We start from the raw sequence: 15,305 nt of genomic DNA, 5'->3' as shown, positions 1-15,305 counted from the left end.
CCGATTGATGAATTGCACGGCCATAAAAACCTTCAAAACCTCCACTGGAAAAAAAAAACACTTTACATCTGCCCTCACACAATCTCACGCACACACACACACACACACACACAAGCACATGCACAGTGAGTGAGAATTCAGTGGACTCAGCTCTGGTTCCACTGCAGTGGTGTAATTGGAGCACTGGAGGAGGAACACCTAAGCCAGAGGTGATTAACGGTGTGTGCAGAGATCTGGTCAGAGTCATGGATTGACTGCACTAATAAGAGGACCTCACTGTGTGACTTCCATGTAAAATCTGATTTATATGACAGAACTGGGGCCACTGTGGAGAACACACCCAATGGATCAGGCGCATTAAGCAGTTGGGGTCCTCGTGATATCATGTCATATTGATTCTTAAGTCATCGATCAAATTATGCTCCGAGACTCATTTTCAAGCTTTTATTTTTAAACCATTTTCAGGAAAAGAAATTGCTGTGTCCATAGTCAGCAACTATGCCTTTTAAGCAGAGGTGACTCATGTAACTTGACTTTAAGTTGATCATTACTGAAGTAAGAATAAAAAAAGTATGCAGTGAAAAGACTATTCAAGTATTCAAGTACTGAGTTTCTCCCGATTTATTTTTGAAATATTCAGAGCAACACAAATGGCACAAAATAGACACAACATAATGTAAAACAGCAATGTTCAAATTAAGATGTTGTTCAATAATAATATTTTAAATAAATAATAAATACAGCCTTTGTAATAAAATAAATAACCCTTAAACTAAAACAATAATACATTCATTCTTTGGGAAATTAAATACAAAACTCTTTCACTAAAGTTAAGGTCACATGACTCCTAAAATTACAATTTATACAAAAGGTGACTCAAGTATTTGTAACGGAGTAAATGTAGCAGGTCACTGCCCACCTCTGCCTTTTAAGAGAGGCGACCAGATGTGGCAGTGTGTGATGATGTGGGAACATCTGTCTCCACACAAACCTGGAGTTGAGTACACACTCAAACATACTCACTGAGCTCAGTCAATAGCAGCTGTGTGTCGACTCAGTGCTGCTGACAGAAACTCCTTTATCTGCCATCAATCACCGGCCTGAGTTAATGACATTGATCAGCCTCCGCAGCTGAACCTGATCCTATCAGTCCAGTTCAGTGTGAGACGCAGCAGAGGTCAGCCGGTGACCTCCATGTGACCGTTGGCATTTATCCCCATCTGAATGAGCTGGAAGGAAACGTCTTCATACATCATCACACAGCGTTAATGAACTGGATTAACTGCTCCCACGTGCCCGCTCTGTCGGGGCTGATTCACCATGAGCTGATAAGACAATTAAGAGATTACAAATTCAAAGACCACAACATGTGTGCGTCATATAATTAAAGAAAGGGCCGGAAAAATATAAGATAGGAAATTAATAACACTAATCCCGGTGAGAGCTTCACTGCTGATACATTGAGCCGGATGTAAAATTCATCTGTTTCTACAGCTTTCAGGACAGTGTTGGGCGATGTGCTAAAGATTGACGATCTAATGTGTGTTTCTGTGTTAGTAGATGGGGGAAACCCTCTCATTCTGTCTCTTGCACCAAAGTCCACAGAGAAAATGGTTTTTATCTCGGAGGATCGCGGAAGCTGCCGGTCTACTGCTGCCTCTTTTGGTGAGTTAGTATCACATAATTAAATCAGAATGAAGGATTCCAGACATCAGTCACACAATAACAGCTGATCTCACAGACAGAGTCAGCACTGGATCAACAACTCCTGTGAGCTGTCATATGAAATGGTAGATTTTTCGCTACAAAGTGACATGAACGTCAATTTCCTGTTGTAAAAGGCTGTCACGCGGCGAGGTGAAGCAGGAGAGATATTCTTAAGATATCATACATCAACTGTCGTACTTGTGACTAAATGATGTCCCAAAAGAACATGGTGACGGTGGAGGATACGCTGCTCATCTCCATGCTGACCTGAAAAAGACCTCTGTCATTCCCTTTACTGGGTCACTTTCACTGTGTGTGTGTGTGTGTGTGTGTGTGTGTTTGTGTGTGTGTGTGTGAGTTCTTGTATTTGGTGCTTTGCCTTTAGGACCTTTTTAGTCCTGATCTCGTGCTTCGGAACACGGTTCTGGTTTCCGGTCTGTAGTCTTTGAATCTTGGTGCTTCCTGGCGACACCAGCCCACGTTCCGTTCACACCAGTTTAAGGGTGTGTTCACACCTTATTGTCCGTTTCGTTAGTTCGTTCCTGGTTTTGGTTCATGTATCTATTGGTCAAATAGTGTTCATCTGCCTTGCTACTCTGGCAGGTGGCCGGCAGGCGGGCCTGGTGTCCGCAGTGTTTTCTTCCACATTCCCCAGTGAGGTGTGGGACTGGGAACTGGGAGGAGAACCACTGAAAAGTCGCCACAGTCAGAGGATATATGCCGTTAAAAGGTGTTTGTCGTCCAGGTCTGTAAATTGCCAACTCTTCCCCATCCGCAGGTAAACTAGTGTGTTTACCCCGAGCTAATATCATGAGCCCCGAGCGCTGCAAAATGTGAGTCAAATTGGCGTTTTTTGCAGCACTCTGGGCTCATGGTGCTTTGCTAAATGTGCTAGTTTGCCTGTGGAAGAGGAAGAGTCGGGATCTACCAGGCTCTCCTACCAGGTTCTCACTTCTCCTCACTTGTGGATGTGGATTAAACACCATTGATGAACCACTCCAGGGTTCACTTGCAAGCGGTCCTCATCAGAGGACTCAGACCACGGTCACACCGATCCAAACGAACTGTACTAAGGGGGTAAAAGTAAACAAAAGTAAACAAAACACTGGCACTTTTCCGCCACACTCCCTCTACTTCCCGCTCGTCTTCACAACCCAGAATATGACACGCCCTCTGATGATGTCACGGTTTGAGAGGAAGAACCAACAATTTGTAGGTTAAGCTGAGAACCAACTTTTCAGATTCCGAACCATTTTCTTTTTTAGTTTAGGGACCCGGAACCGGCACAGAACCAGAGCTAAGGGAGATTAAACCCTGGTTAGGGTTTATCATGAACTGTTTATGATAAGATTAAGGATAACACTTTGGTTAGGCTGTCCAAATGAGACACAGAGACCTCACTGATCTTAGAAAAACACTGCTCATCAGACAATGAGTCAAAGGTGTATGTGACTGTGTTATTCTTTGTGAAGCTGTGATGCTCCTCATAACTTTTTCTCCATCCCCCCGTGTCTTCCTCCAGTTGCTCTCTTCACCCGTGTCCTCCTCCGCCCCTTCATCTCAAATGCTTTCTTGGCATTGACTATCTGAAAGTATGTATGTGGAGGAGAAGGTGATGAGCGTGACAGGAACAATTGAACCAAACAAGACAGGATGAGAGGCAAGTGCAGACATGAGAGCAGGGAGGCGACAGGATGTCACTTTTCACCGAGAAACCTCGGGCGATCATCTCATGGAGCTGAGAGGAGGAGGATGATTGGGAAATCATGACAGAGGAGAGAAGAGAGAGAGGCTGATAAATAGATGTTGAGCACAGTGGCAGAGAAATTAGAGTTAAGAGGGAGGAGGCAAAGAGCCTAGAATTGATTGGTCCCTCAAATCCATTCTCGCTAAATGTGAGATTTGTACCTCGCCAACCAGAATAGTGCAAAATTGATTTGCACAGCAGGAAATGTGCAAGTTGCACCAACTCTGACTCACTAAACAGAACTCACACATTATACCTTCACCATGAATTCACTTCCCTGCACAAAATATCAGGTCCATTTGTCTGGGGAAAAAAAAAAGCAGAGAGGGAGAGGAGCAGGGGGCAGGTGGTGGTGAGGCAGACAAGTGACAGTGACGGAGAGGGGCAAGTCAAATATGAGAGCAGTGGAGGAAGTGACAACTTAAAAAAGAATGTCTTCAAGAGAGGCAGACGAATAGGTGAGAGGAAAAGAAGGTTGTGTCTCTGCGGTGTCTGGAATCACAGCTCGTCTATATATATGTATATATATATATATATTCCTCTCATATATATATATATATATATATATATATATATATATATATATATATATATATATATATATATATATATATATATATATACACACATACAATTGCAAGCAAATATATATGTCTTTATATTCTATATTCCATCACCTACACAGCAGCTGTGCCTCGGCCACACATGCTGTGTTTTAGAGGGTAGAACATTTGAAATCTGATGCAAAACTATATATGTATGCAAGATATATATATGTTTATATACATATATATGTTTATATGTATGTGTGTGTGTGTGTGTGTGTGTGTGTATATATATATACCCAGGAGAATTGTGGAATTTTAAAAATATTAATCTTTAATGTTTTTACAGCAGTTTTTGGAAGTTTTGGTCCATTTGGACTTAAGAGGGTAGTAAATGAAAGTGAAGGCTGAGGGTTAAAGGAAGAGGAGATCACAGGCCTTGTTTTCATTATAGCGTGATATTAAGTGGTGGGCCGCATAATAACGTATATTATATATAGTTTGACACCTCTGGTCTTGAGCCATCGGGGGATTCATGACACCACTTGTGCGTTCTGTTGTTTTGTGTGCAGCTGTCGACCTTCGGGCTCTTCCTCTTCATTCCATAAGAGGAGGAACCAGGAATCATGGACCGCTGCTTTGAATAATCCCACTTCATTGTGGGTCTGTGTGTTAACGTGACAGGAGGTGTGTGATTCGTGATCTTACCATCTGCACTTAACACATCTGATGTGTGGTTGGGCAAAAAAACAACAACAACAAAAAAAAACGTGCAATGTTTGCATCACTTCTTCTCTATATATAAATAAACTTCAATTATTCAGGGTTGAGCACAGATGCTCTCATTTAGTCATGCTTAGCATCTCTCTCACACACACACATACAGGTTTCCATGACTTCAGAGGACATTGCATTAACTTTCCTGGACACGTACTCTAACCTTAACCAGAATTACTACTAACCCTAACCTTAACCATCCCAACTATAAATGCATAATCCTAACTCTTAGTAACCCTAATCTAAAACCATGACCAAGACAAACCAAAAAATTAGGTTTTATCCCTCAGACAAAAACGACCAGAGCTGATCATTCAGAGAGGAGGTCTGTCTCCATGGTTACAGACGTATTTAATTAGTAAATAAGTGGAGGTTTGAATGCTTCTGTGGTCTCTTTGAATGGATTCTAGAAAGAAAGTCTTTGGTTTGTTTTAGGACGTTTGTCAACAATTCTTTGGACAAAACAAGTAATGGACTCATCGAGGAAAATAACTGACAGATGAATCAATAATTATAACGATGGTCTGGGGTAGAAGAAAGTCGTCACGTTAATCTGTTTCCATATTTGCTCCCAGTGGAGTTGGACAGAGCAGACATGCTAACCCTGTGACGCATGAATCTTTAATGCGGCGAAAAGCGTTTAGGGACATTTGATGAAGTCAATAATATGCACATTTGTTATGGGGACATTTCTGCACATAAAGGGATGCACAGGCAGACAATGCCCTCTATATCTGAAACTCAAATGGAAATTTGTTGAAATCTGGTCGTTCAGGAAATCCTGCAAACCATGGGAGCTGAGTGTCGAGAAATCTGTACATCTGTACACCTGTAAATAAACATTGGAGCTCACGCATAGGTGCACTTAATGATCCTGGAGAGTTTTTGGAAGTGGCAGAGCGCCAGACAGGGGGATAAAGTTTTGAAACTTAGCGACGGAGCAAAGAGGAGTAAGTCGTTTTTTTGGAAATGTTAAGTGGATGACATAATAAGCTTGACATTTACGTGGCTTTGGTTGTCAGAAAATGGTTGTTAAGTAGTAAAGGTACAAAGTAATTGTATGTTTTTAACATTTAAATGTCACATTAGGTGCCGGATGATAAAACTGTTAAACTAGCATTGACTAGCATATATATATATATATATATATATATATATATATATATATATATATATATATATATATATATATATAACCATATTTTTATTTTTATTTTTTTTAAACAGCGCTTGTTCAGTGGAGGAAGATGAGATGAAATAAAATAGAGGAGCAGACTGTGAGGGGCTGATATGCAGAACAAAAAGAAGTAAGGATGGATAGATGCACGACAGACTGGGATAAAGAGAGACGAGGTGAAGGCCAAATAGGCATTGATTCAGCTGAGTGACGGAGAACAGGGGGGTGGAGTGGTGGTGCTGAGGACGGTGAGGGTGCAGGAGGCTCGGTCTCTGTAGCATCTGTTTTGTGCAAGACCGCTCATATTACCCAGAGGGCTTTGGGGCAGAATGGGGTTGTGAGCAAAGCAGAACGTGACTCGTGTTGTGTTCACTGGCTCTGCTACTTCCTCCTCATGTTTGCTTATGTAAGACGAGGGCCGGGGAAACTCAAGGTACCTCACAGTTTGATTCGATTATGATGTTCACAGGGTTATGATTCCAAAATAGGAACAATTATTGATGCACCTGCTTTTTTATATTTTCCTCTTCTTATTTACATCTCTCCTCGTCCTCCATCTGACTCTCATCGTCTCCTGTCATCTTCTCTTTCCTCGTCATCTTCTCACATTCCTTTTTTGAGTCCTTTTCCTCCACCGTCCTCTTGTCCTCTGTCCTCTGTCCTCCTGTCACATCTTTCATACATCTCTTTGCTCTTTCTTGTCCTGTCCTCTCCTCCCTTGCCCTTCTCTTCCGCTCTAGTTCTCATCGTTGTTGCTCCTCTTCAGTCAGCCTCAAGTTCTCAGCATGTCCCACATAGTTGTGACCGAGACTAAACAGGAGACATTCAGCTCCTGTGGTGTCTCGCTCACATTTAAATTTAATGGCCGTGGCAGCGATGCATCAACAACTCCTGTGTGCTGCGATGTACAATTGTAGATTTTCTTTCTGGACTTTGGTGCCGGGATTAAGCAGATTTACAAAATGACACAAACTTTAGATTTAATTTCTATTTTGTTATGCTAGCCTTATGTTCATTGAGGGTGGTATCAGTGCAACCACACTCAAGCAAACCTGAACTATGCCTTTGTAGCAGTGGGATTGGTAAGCTTGCATTCTGCCCGTGTTCTTAGTTCTGATCTTATTCCACTCAGAAGGAGGAGGAGGAGGATGGAGGATGGAGGAAGGCTCGTTTTCACACAGACGTGAAAATCCCTTTTGCGATTTCTGTGCAGCTGTTGTGTGCAGATGCAGATGAGGGAGGAGGAAAGATGGAGTGTGGGGATTTAGCTGGTTGAGGCATTGCCCCACTGGAGACGCCTTCAGGCCTAATTCCCTCTTCATATCCAACGTAGGATACAAATAGCATGAACTCTGCGTCGCACTCGGCCTCGGGCTCATGATGTCATGCTCCTCTGTCAGATTAAAAGACCCTGACGTCGACTCAGACTTACAGATATACTTGGGATTTTCTAATCATGCTTGATTCCTTTTGTTGTCCTTCTTCCCTTGTTGATTATTTATAGTGTCCTTGAGTCGCTTTCTTGTGCTGCTTTAGTACATTCCCTGCTTTAAAGTCCCAGCTGCTCACCACACACAGGTCGTATCACAGCAAGCAGAAAACTCGCCACACTGATCATAAGCAGGATTTAGAAGCATCATACGTGATAATTGGTACAGTTTAAAAGCTCCCTCAAAGTTAAGGGCTTCCCTCTGTCCAAAGAGTGCCTCAGTAAGTGTGAAATAGCAAGCTTCACTTTGACAAAGTACAACATAAAGAGTTCACTCTCTGCAGATCATTATGGAGTTATTGCTCATTACTAAGCTCGTGTGTGGCTGTTTTTAGGTTTTTACTGTCGGCGTTTGGACAAGGGAAAAAGAAAACGAGGCTTGGGAGTTATTTTAGTCTTTTCCTCTAATGCGGTTGTTTCTCTCCAGTTTCTGCTCCACGGCAAAGACAGCATCCGTGCGACTCTCCTTTGTTGTACTTCATCCAGGAGGAGGAGGAGGGGAGCCGAGGGTCACCTACTTTCTCTCTGCACCGTTTCCTTTTAGAGCTTCACCTTGAATCGTTACCTGCTTCTTTCATCCCCCCCACGCAACACCCAACCCCCCGCGACTGCCTCTCTGACATGATGAGAGCAGCCGGGCCGAAGTCGTGTTCTCGGTGTGTCGAGCAGGTCAGCGCGAGTGAACGCTGCTGTTGCTTTGATGTTTTCACAAGCTGACTGGGAAGCAGCTGCAAAGCAACCGAGGCGGCGGTTAGGGCTGTAGTGTGTGTTGAGAGAAACCAGTAAGAACACCAGAAAAGCCAAATATGTGAAATAAAACATTTCTGTCATTTGATTTTTCAGTGATGATAAATGATGATGATTCAAATAGCTCACAGGAAAAGTGAGTTACTGTTAATGACACAAAGAGACGAGACGGAGGCGAGTGAGCGATACAGGGAAAGAACACCGAGGGGCGAGTGAGCCGGAGACGGGGGAGAGAAGAGAGGAGGCAGAGTGAGCGGATGAAGGAGACAAATAAATGCACATGGCACTTTGAGCATTAGGATGTTCCAGATCTTTGCTTAAGAAAAAAATTCTTTGAATTGTAGTTGATTACTGCTGCCATATGGCATATTAAGATGAAATATGAGCAGCAAAGCACTCATAATGTTTCCTCTCCCTCCCTGAGGATTTCAGGGAGGGAGGCCCTGTGTTTGGTAACGTGCTCAAAATCTTCAACTGACCCACAAACGTTGATTTGCAACCAAAATGTCTCCCTCATCCGACCTCAGCTGTCACTGTTCCTCTGCTGGTCAAATTAAACTATTCTTCATCATTTTCCCTTTTCCTCGCCTTCACCCTTGTGGTCCCCCCCCCCCCAAGCGGCAGAAGCCCATTAGGACCTGTCATCCGCATTCATAGGAGCTCTCTGACCTCTGGACCTCTGACGGGGTCTGACGTCCACCAGGACTCACTGGAGTACAGACACCTGGCTTTGTACCTGGCTAATTCCATTTTTTTCAAAATGGGATTTTGATGTGAACGTGATTTATTGTTCCGTGTGTGTACAGTGAAAACAAGCTGGTGACAATTGTTTGTATTCATATAAAACCGAGGGGGTCAGAAGGAAGCTTTTCGCTCATTTCTGAAAACTGTTTTTTTTTTTTATTAGTAGAAACATGTTAATGGAAACGTTGGCGAAGGCTCGTTCTAATGGAATAAAAGCAGAGTGCTTGTTAGTTTTAGGCAAATGCCACACACATTACAGCATAGTCACATATTCAATTCCATTTGCTCTTACTGGTAACCCACTGCAGCTCCTTGTTCCAGTCTGATTTACCTGGATATCTTTGTATTCTGGTCTGTTTTCTGGTGACCAACACAGCATCAAACACAGTTCTCTTTTTGGTAAATAGCAGCATTATTTGGATGTTTGCAGTGTTTGAAGTGTCTGACCTGTGTGTGTGTGTGTGTGTGTTGTCCTGGACTTCACCCCAGTGGCTCTCCGCCAGTTGAGTGTGCAAAGTTTGGAGCCCGTAAACAGATTAGGGCTGAGCATCCGCTTCTGATCGCTGCTCTTTGCTCTGCTCTGATCCAGCCATAGCTCTGGGGTGCCTCTCTGATTTGACTACTTCTCTCTCACACACACACACACACACACACACACACACACACACACACACACACACAAACAAATGTGCACAACCATATTTGCACACTTGAAAACATGGAGGCTCACACACAGAGGCACACACACAAACAGACTCCACAAATACATTGCACACTCACCAGGTGGCACATGCCCCTCTCTCTCTCTCTCTCCCTCTCCCTCTCCCTCTCTCCCTCCCTCCCTCCCTCTCCATCTCGGTATCTATCTCTGTATGTGTGTGTGAAAGTGTGAGAGAGGGAGAGACAAACGGCTTTAGAGATAGAATGTGCACTGGTCAGAAACACATTTCTGAGTCTTTTGAATCATTCATGAAGAATAGAAGGCAGAAATCACCACAGAATCAATCTGACACACGCGCGCACACACACACTGTTAAAGAAACACAAACGCACACACACTCACGGACACACAGACTCGTGCATGCATGGATGGGTTGCACCTCAGGCATGCACCACTTACCCTGACTCACCCATATGAGCACATAAGCACATAGACAGATACATGCCTGTGTGTGTCTGTGTGTGTACGCACACACACACACACACACACACAGCTCTTCTTAGCCAGTCTCTCCCTCACACTCGCGTTAAAAGGCTGTGGTGTTGCTGTTGTAGCTGAAGTTGACTGACTGTCATGGAGACGGAGAGACAGAAGATGCTTAGGAGAGATGGAGAGATGGATAGAGAGAGGGAGCTTCACTCATGGCTCCAGCAGAGTCGGAAGTGTGCTTATTTTAAACATTTGCAATCCAGATTTGACTTTTGCAGTTTGGTCCACCGTTCATTCAGTGATGATGAAATTGTGCTCATCATGTTTGTCATCGCTTGAATTTCTAACCCGTTTACTGCAGATGACGAGTGCACAGCTTTGCTTGTGCAACAACTACAATTGTGTTCAACAGAAAGTGCTTCATATTTCAGTGCATCATGTCCTGCTGTGTCAAATTAGAATTTTAATGTGTTCCTGTCACATTAGCTCCCATAATAAGTAAATGGATAGCTCAGGTTATGGAAGTGTTTGTATGAGGTACTGACAAATGAGGGATAAAAAGAATTGAGCTCCGTTTGTAATCATCTACAATCTACACCAGCTTAAAGGGCGAGTTGGAGATCCTGGAAAAACGGTTAGAGCGGGCTACATTCAGAATTCAAAAGTCTTCGGATCGCCTCCAGGTCACAGGAACGCACAACAAACACAGATTCACGAGCACTGCTCAGCAACGCTAACTTTTTTTTGGATACTTCTAGGACAACGTGATGCCGAGAAACAACAAATGCTCTCAAAAGATCACAAAGACATTAAGTGAAGCTATCGGTCCAGTAGAAACAGAGCCACCATGGCATCACTTACAGCACCGATCTTCACTCTGGTGTTGGATCGCTCTGCATCAGCCTTTTTCTTGGCAGTAGCTTTTCCCAAAAACCAACACCTGTTGTCTGCCATAATGTTACTGCAACTCTCTCGTTGGATTAAGCAAGCTAGTATAAGCTCTGGCGTTGTCTTTTGAACATGCATGATTAGTGCACAAAGAGCGGTAATAAAACCTTTAGTAGTAGAATATGTTTGCCTCTTTATTGCCACGTTAACAATACTCTAACACAATAATCTCCATAGAGAAAACTATTGGTTTTACATCCCAGCACACAGAAGTTGTCGATACACTTTTGTTTCCAACAGTATGTTCAAATGGTGCAAATGGACTTTGGTGCAGGAGACCGAGCAGTTGGCAAAATTGTCTCAGGCATAAAGCGGTGAAGATATTCTAGGAAAGATCTGGCCCAGTTTTTACCCGATGAACCTTTTGCATAGTGGCTAAAATCAGTTTTCTCCTGTTGCCGTCGGTCGCAGCCACTGATCTCACGCTCGCCCGCTCTCAGCTGCCTCTCACATCAGGGAGCACTCAGGGAGCACTCAGAGCGCAGTCATCTGTAGTCACAGCGACTATGATACAACCACACACTTAAAACCAACCTAGAAGTGTCCCTTAAAGGCACATAATGTAAAAAAATGCAAAGTTGTTACGAGTTGAAAGGACAGAACTGTCAATTCATCGCCAAGTGTCCAAATGTCGATTGATTTTCTTTCAGCCGCAAAGTGTCGACAACATGATCCAGGTTATTTGAAACAAATAACTCATCAGGCTATTGTTTACGCACAGCTGTGTGCTTCGAGGCCTGTGTCACGCACCTTCTTTTCAATCGGCAATCAGTATGTTTTTATTGCTTCATAGCAAACCTGAGACGATCAGGCAGAAAGAATCAGGGAAGATGTGCGGGGGGTTAATGAGCTGCAGCGCAGCTGTGACAGAAGGATAATAGTAATGAGTCACAGTTGAGGCCCTCTTTCATATGATGCAGCTCTTTAAAAGGATTTATTTATCAACTCTTCTTTTAGCCACAGTTCCCCGCTGCGATGCACAGAACTCGGGAGCTCTGTTGGCCCCGCATGTGTCCTGGCCCTGCGCTTACAGTATGGAGTGATTTTCTAGTCTAATGAATGCTCTTTACACGTCAGGTTATATTTACACACGCAAACCGCTTTACTCACACGTTCACAACTGATGCAACATGTCACATGGTATTACCGCGCGTGTCAAGGTGACTGTAAACCATTTCTAATTTCGACCGAGGATGAAGTGGCTTTATTTTAGTCGTGTGACATTGAGGGGAAAAGTGTGTGCGTTTTAACACGTTTAGAGCGAGTGTTTACTTTAGCTGAGGTTGACTGACGGCTGTGACTAAACTGATCAGTGGCCTGTGTTAGGTTTAAGTGAGTAAATCGAAGGACACCTCAACTCAAACTTAGAGTAGAACTGAAATTGTTGAGCAGGACTTTTTCCTTTGGTCTCGTCGTCAGATGTTTCCATGAAGAAAATAAAGAACAATTATACACACTCATATTTAAAATGACTGTACGTGGTTTATCATAAGCCTCGTAAAGGAAATGTAAGTCTACGACATCTTAAGAATATGCTCGCGTCATTGACTGACATCTGAAGTACGAAAACGGCCTTGTTTGTGTCACTCAGCTGAAATGACTTGAATGATTTCAGTAAATAACATTTAAACTTACAGATGGAGGCAACTCCTGTGTGCCATGACGTTAAATGGCAGATTGAAAGTGTTTATTTTACCACACTTCACAAAACCTGAAGAGTGTTGTTCTTTTCTGCTGTGAACACACTGTGCATTTTTGTTTTATTCCTGAATTATTCAAAGTGTATTTAATCTATGATGTTAAGGTTGGATTAGTTTGCATGAAGAGTAGCTGTGTGCGCAGTTTGTGTGGGTGTAACTGTGTGTTGTTGTTGTTGTTGTTGGTCCGCCCTGCCTCTCTGCCGGCCCTAATGCTAATACTTTGGTGCCTCAGCGTTTCTCATCCCTCCTTTACTTTAACTTGAAACTCTGCACGGTCATCAGCATAAAACAACTCTGCCTCCTGCGTAGCATGAGCCCACACACCCTAAAAGGGAAAAACCACCACACAATAATAAGAGTGTTAGCCTTCCCTTCCATCATCAGAGCCTCTCCACAGCTCTTCTTCCTTACTCAACATCAAAGTGCACTTGAACTTTTCAGACTCTCCCCGCAGGTTTGCTGCGATCGACTCCGAAATGACCTCTGCATTAATGACAGGGGAGATTTACTATGGAGCGGAATCTCTGAACATTTTGTTTGCATGATGATCGGATCAGACAACCATGGCTGCTGCTGCTGCTGCTGCTGCCGCTGCTGCTGCTGCCTCCGCATCGTGTTCAGGCTCGGCCGCGATGAGCTGTGCAGTCGAACGTGATGGCCCTGACGTAACAGCTGCTGCTGGATAAGTCGGCGTGATTAAGTCCTGGTGCTACAGAGGAAACAAACCAAGTGTGATCATCTCTCACATCTCTCTGTGTGAGAGATGTGAGAATGTGATAACAAACACGCGCACAGGACCCAGGATTCCTTTCAGAAAACTCACTAAAAACACGGCATTTTCAAGCATTTCAGCATAGTTTTTGTGCTCAAGTCCAAAGTCTTATAATTGACATATTACACTGCAAAGACAATGGGAGCAAATTATTAAAATAAGGAATACAGAATACTGTCTTGTTGGATTTATGTCTGTAAGCAAACTGGTAAAAACTAACCTGACAACAAAGAAAATGTTATTTTAATCTCAAGTCCGGTGCGTATCAGCGTGATGTGACGCTCAGATTTTTTTTGCAGATCAAAGTTGATCTAAAAACTTGTCCGATTTCATTCAGCGGATGCAGCCTAAGACGGCTTTGATCTGCCATGTCTGACATTTCCTCTGCGATGAGTTAATGGAAGGAAGAGAAATGTAAAAAAGGGATGATGGAGAGAAGGGGGGAAAACTTTAGGATGGTACAAAAGAGGAGAGAGGCTCTGTATTCAGATGAAAATGATAAGAGTACTCTTTTATTTATTTTGAATTGCTCACTCCCCCCCTCCCTGTGTCAGTGTTTACAAGTCATCCATCAGACACACAGACATCTAGATGGAGCTAAAATCGTCTCTGTAATTCATTCTGCTGCGTTTTTCCCTTCGTTTATTCCTCCTCTCCTGTGGCGACGTCCATTTGTCAGTCGCGCCTGTGTCTTCAAAATGAATCCATTTGCGTCTGAGTCGCGGGTTTTTGGCGTGTCTTCATTCCCCCCCCCCCCGAAATGTATTTTGGCAACAAATAAAAAAAAAAAAAAAAAAAGACGTGCGGTGACTCATGGCTTCATCGCTGCCTCATCCTCTCCTCCCACTCACTAACTGCCAGAACAAAAAATAAAAAGACGGCTGAGGGACGGTGTAAACACAAGCAAAGTTATTTATAACACAGTTGATATCCTGCCACTTGACTTCCACACGTTTTCTTTCTGATTTTCACACCTTCAACATCCGTTCATCTTATTTTATTGTTATTAATTGATGCTTTATTTGATAACGGTCATTCAAAGCTGCCACTGAGAATCATCCTGGAGTTTCTTTTAGTTAAAAAAAAAAAATAAATAAATAAAGAAGAGCATTAGGTTCAAGTTTGTAGAATTTAGGGATCTATCCCCAGATTTTTTTATTACTCTTATAATTACATTACATTTGATCATAATATTTAAAATGATATATTCGTTAGTTCATTATCATGTGACAATTATGAACCTTTATGATACCCTTGTGTCTCTTCCATGGCAGCCACCGTATTTGTTTGAAAATGGTATTCTGTTGCTCGCAATATGGCTTTTCACCCCTAGATGTCACTACATCCCACACACTGGTCCTTTCGAGTCATTGCTGTTTTTTTGGCATTCTATAGGATTTAGAGACCTAATAATAAAAAAGGGTCAAAGTCGGCCTTCTTGATCGTCCACAGCCACAATAACACTGACTAATGTATGAGATGTTACCTGATGTTTCCACAGCACCATTTCAGTGGCAGTGAAAAATAAATGTCCTCTTCTGTTCTTGTTCTAGGTCTCGGGAAGGATTGACTTGGCAACCAGATGACAGAGAAGGTAAGCGAATGAACTTAAAAAAAACAAATAATGTTCAGAAGGAAGTGGATTCGGATTTGTTTGTGTCAAACAGGAACGGAAACAAAGTGGTTTGGACCAATTTGGGGGCAAACCTAAAAGGAAGTGTCAAACGGCAACAGTTAGTGATGAGGCAAAGTAGTCACAGACGTGAAAACGTCTTCACGAAAAATGATTAATAATACAGAGC

At 42.9% G+C, this 15,305-nt stretch overlaps 1 protein-coding gene across 4 annotated transcripts in view; it reads left to right on the top strand.

The window, feature by feature from the left end:
• The window catches only part of si:cabz01090165.1 (uncharacterized protein LOC100333421 homolog), a 228,343-nt gene that overhangs the window by 35,987 nt on the left and 177,051 nt on the right, over positions 1 to 15,305 (top strand). For all 4 annotated transcript variants that reach the window (XM_058634134.1, XM_058634133.1, XM_058634135.1 and 1 more), the window contains exon 2: positions 15,057 to 15,097. The gene's annotated coding sequence lies outside the window, so the exon portion shown is untranslated. The remainder of the gene's footprint in view (positions 1 to 15,056; positions 15,098 to 15,305) is intronic.

This window comes from Solea solea, chromosome 7 (assembly GCF_958295425.1).
Source record: "Solea solea chromosome 7, fSolSol10.1, whole genome shotgun sequence".
In the NCBI taxonomy this organism is placed as follows: Eukaryota; Metazoa; Chordata; class Actinopteri; order Pleuronectiformes; family Soleidae; genus Solea; species Solea solea.
The sequence above is the reverse complement of the archived record's forward strand: the minus strand, read 5'-3'. Positions and strand labels throughout refer to the sequence as shown.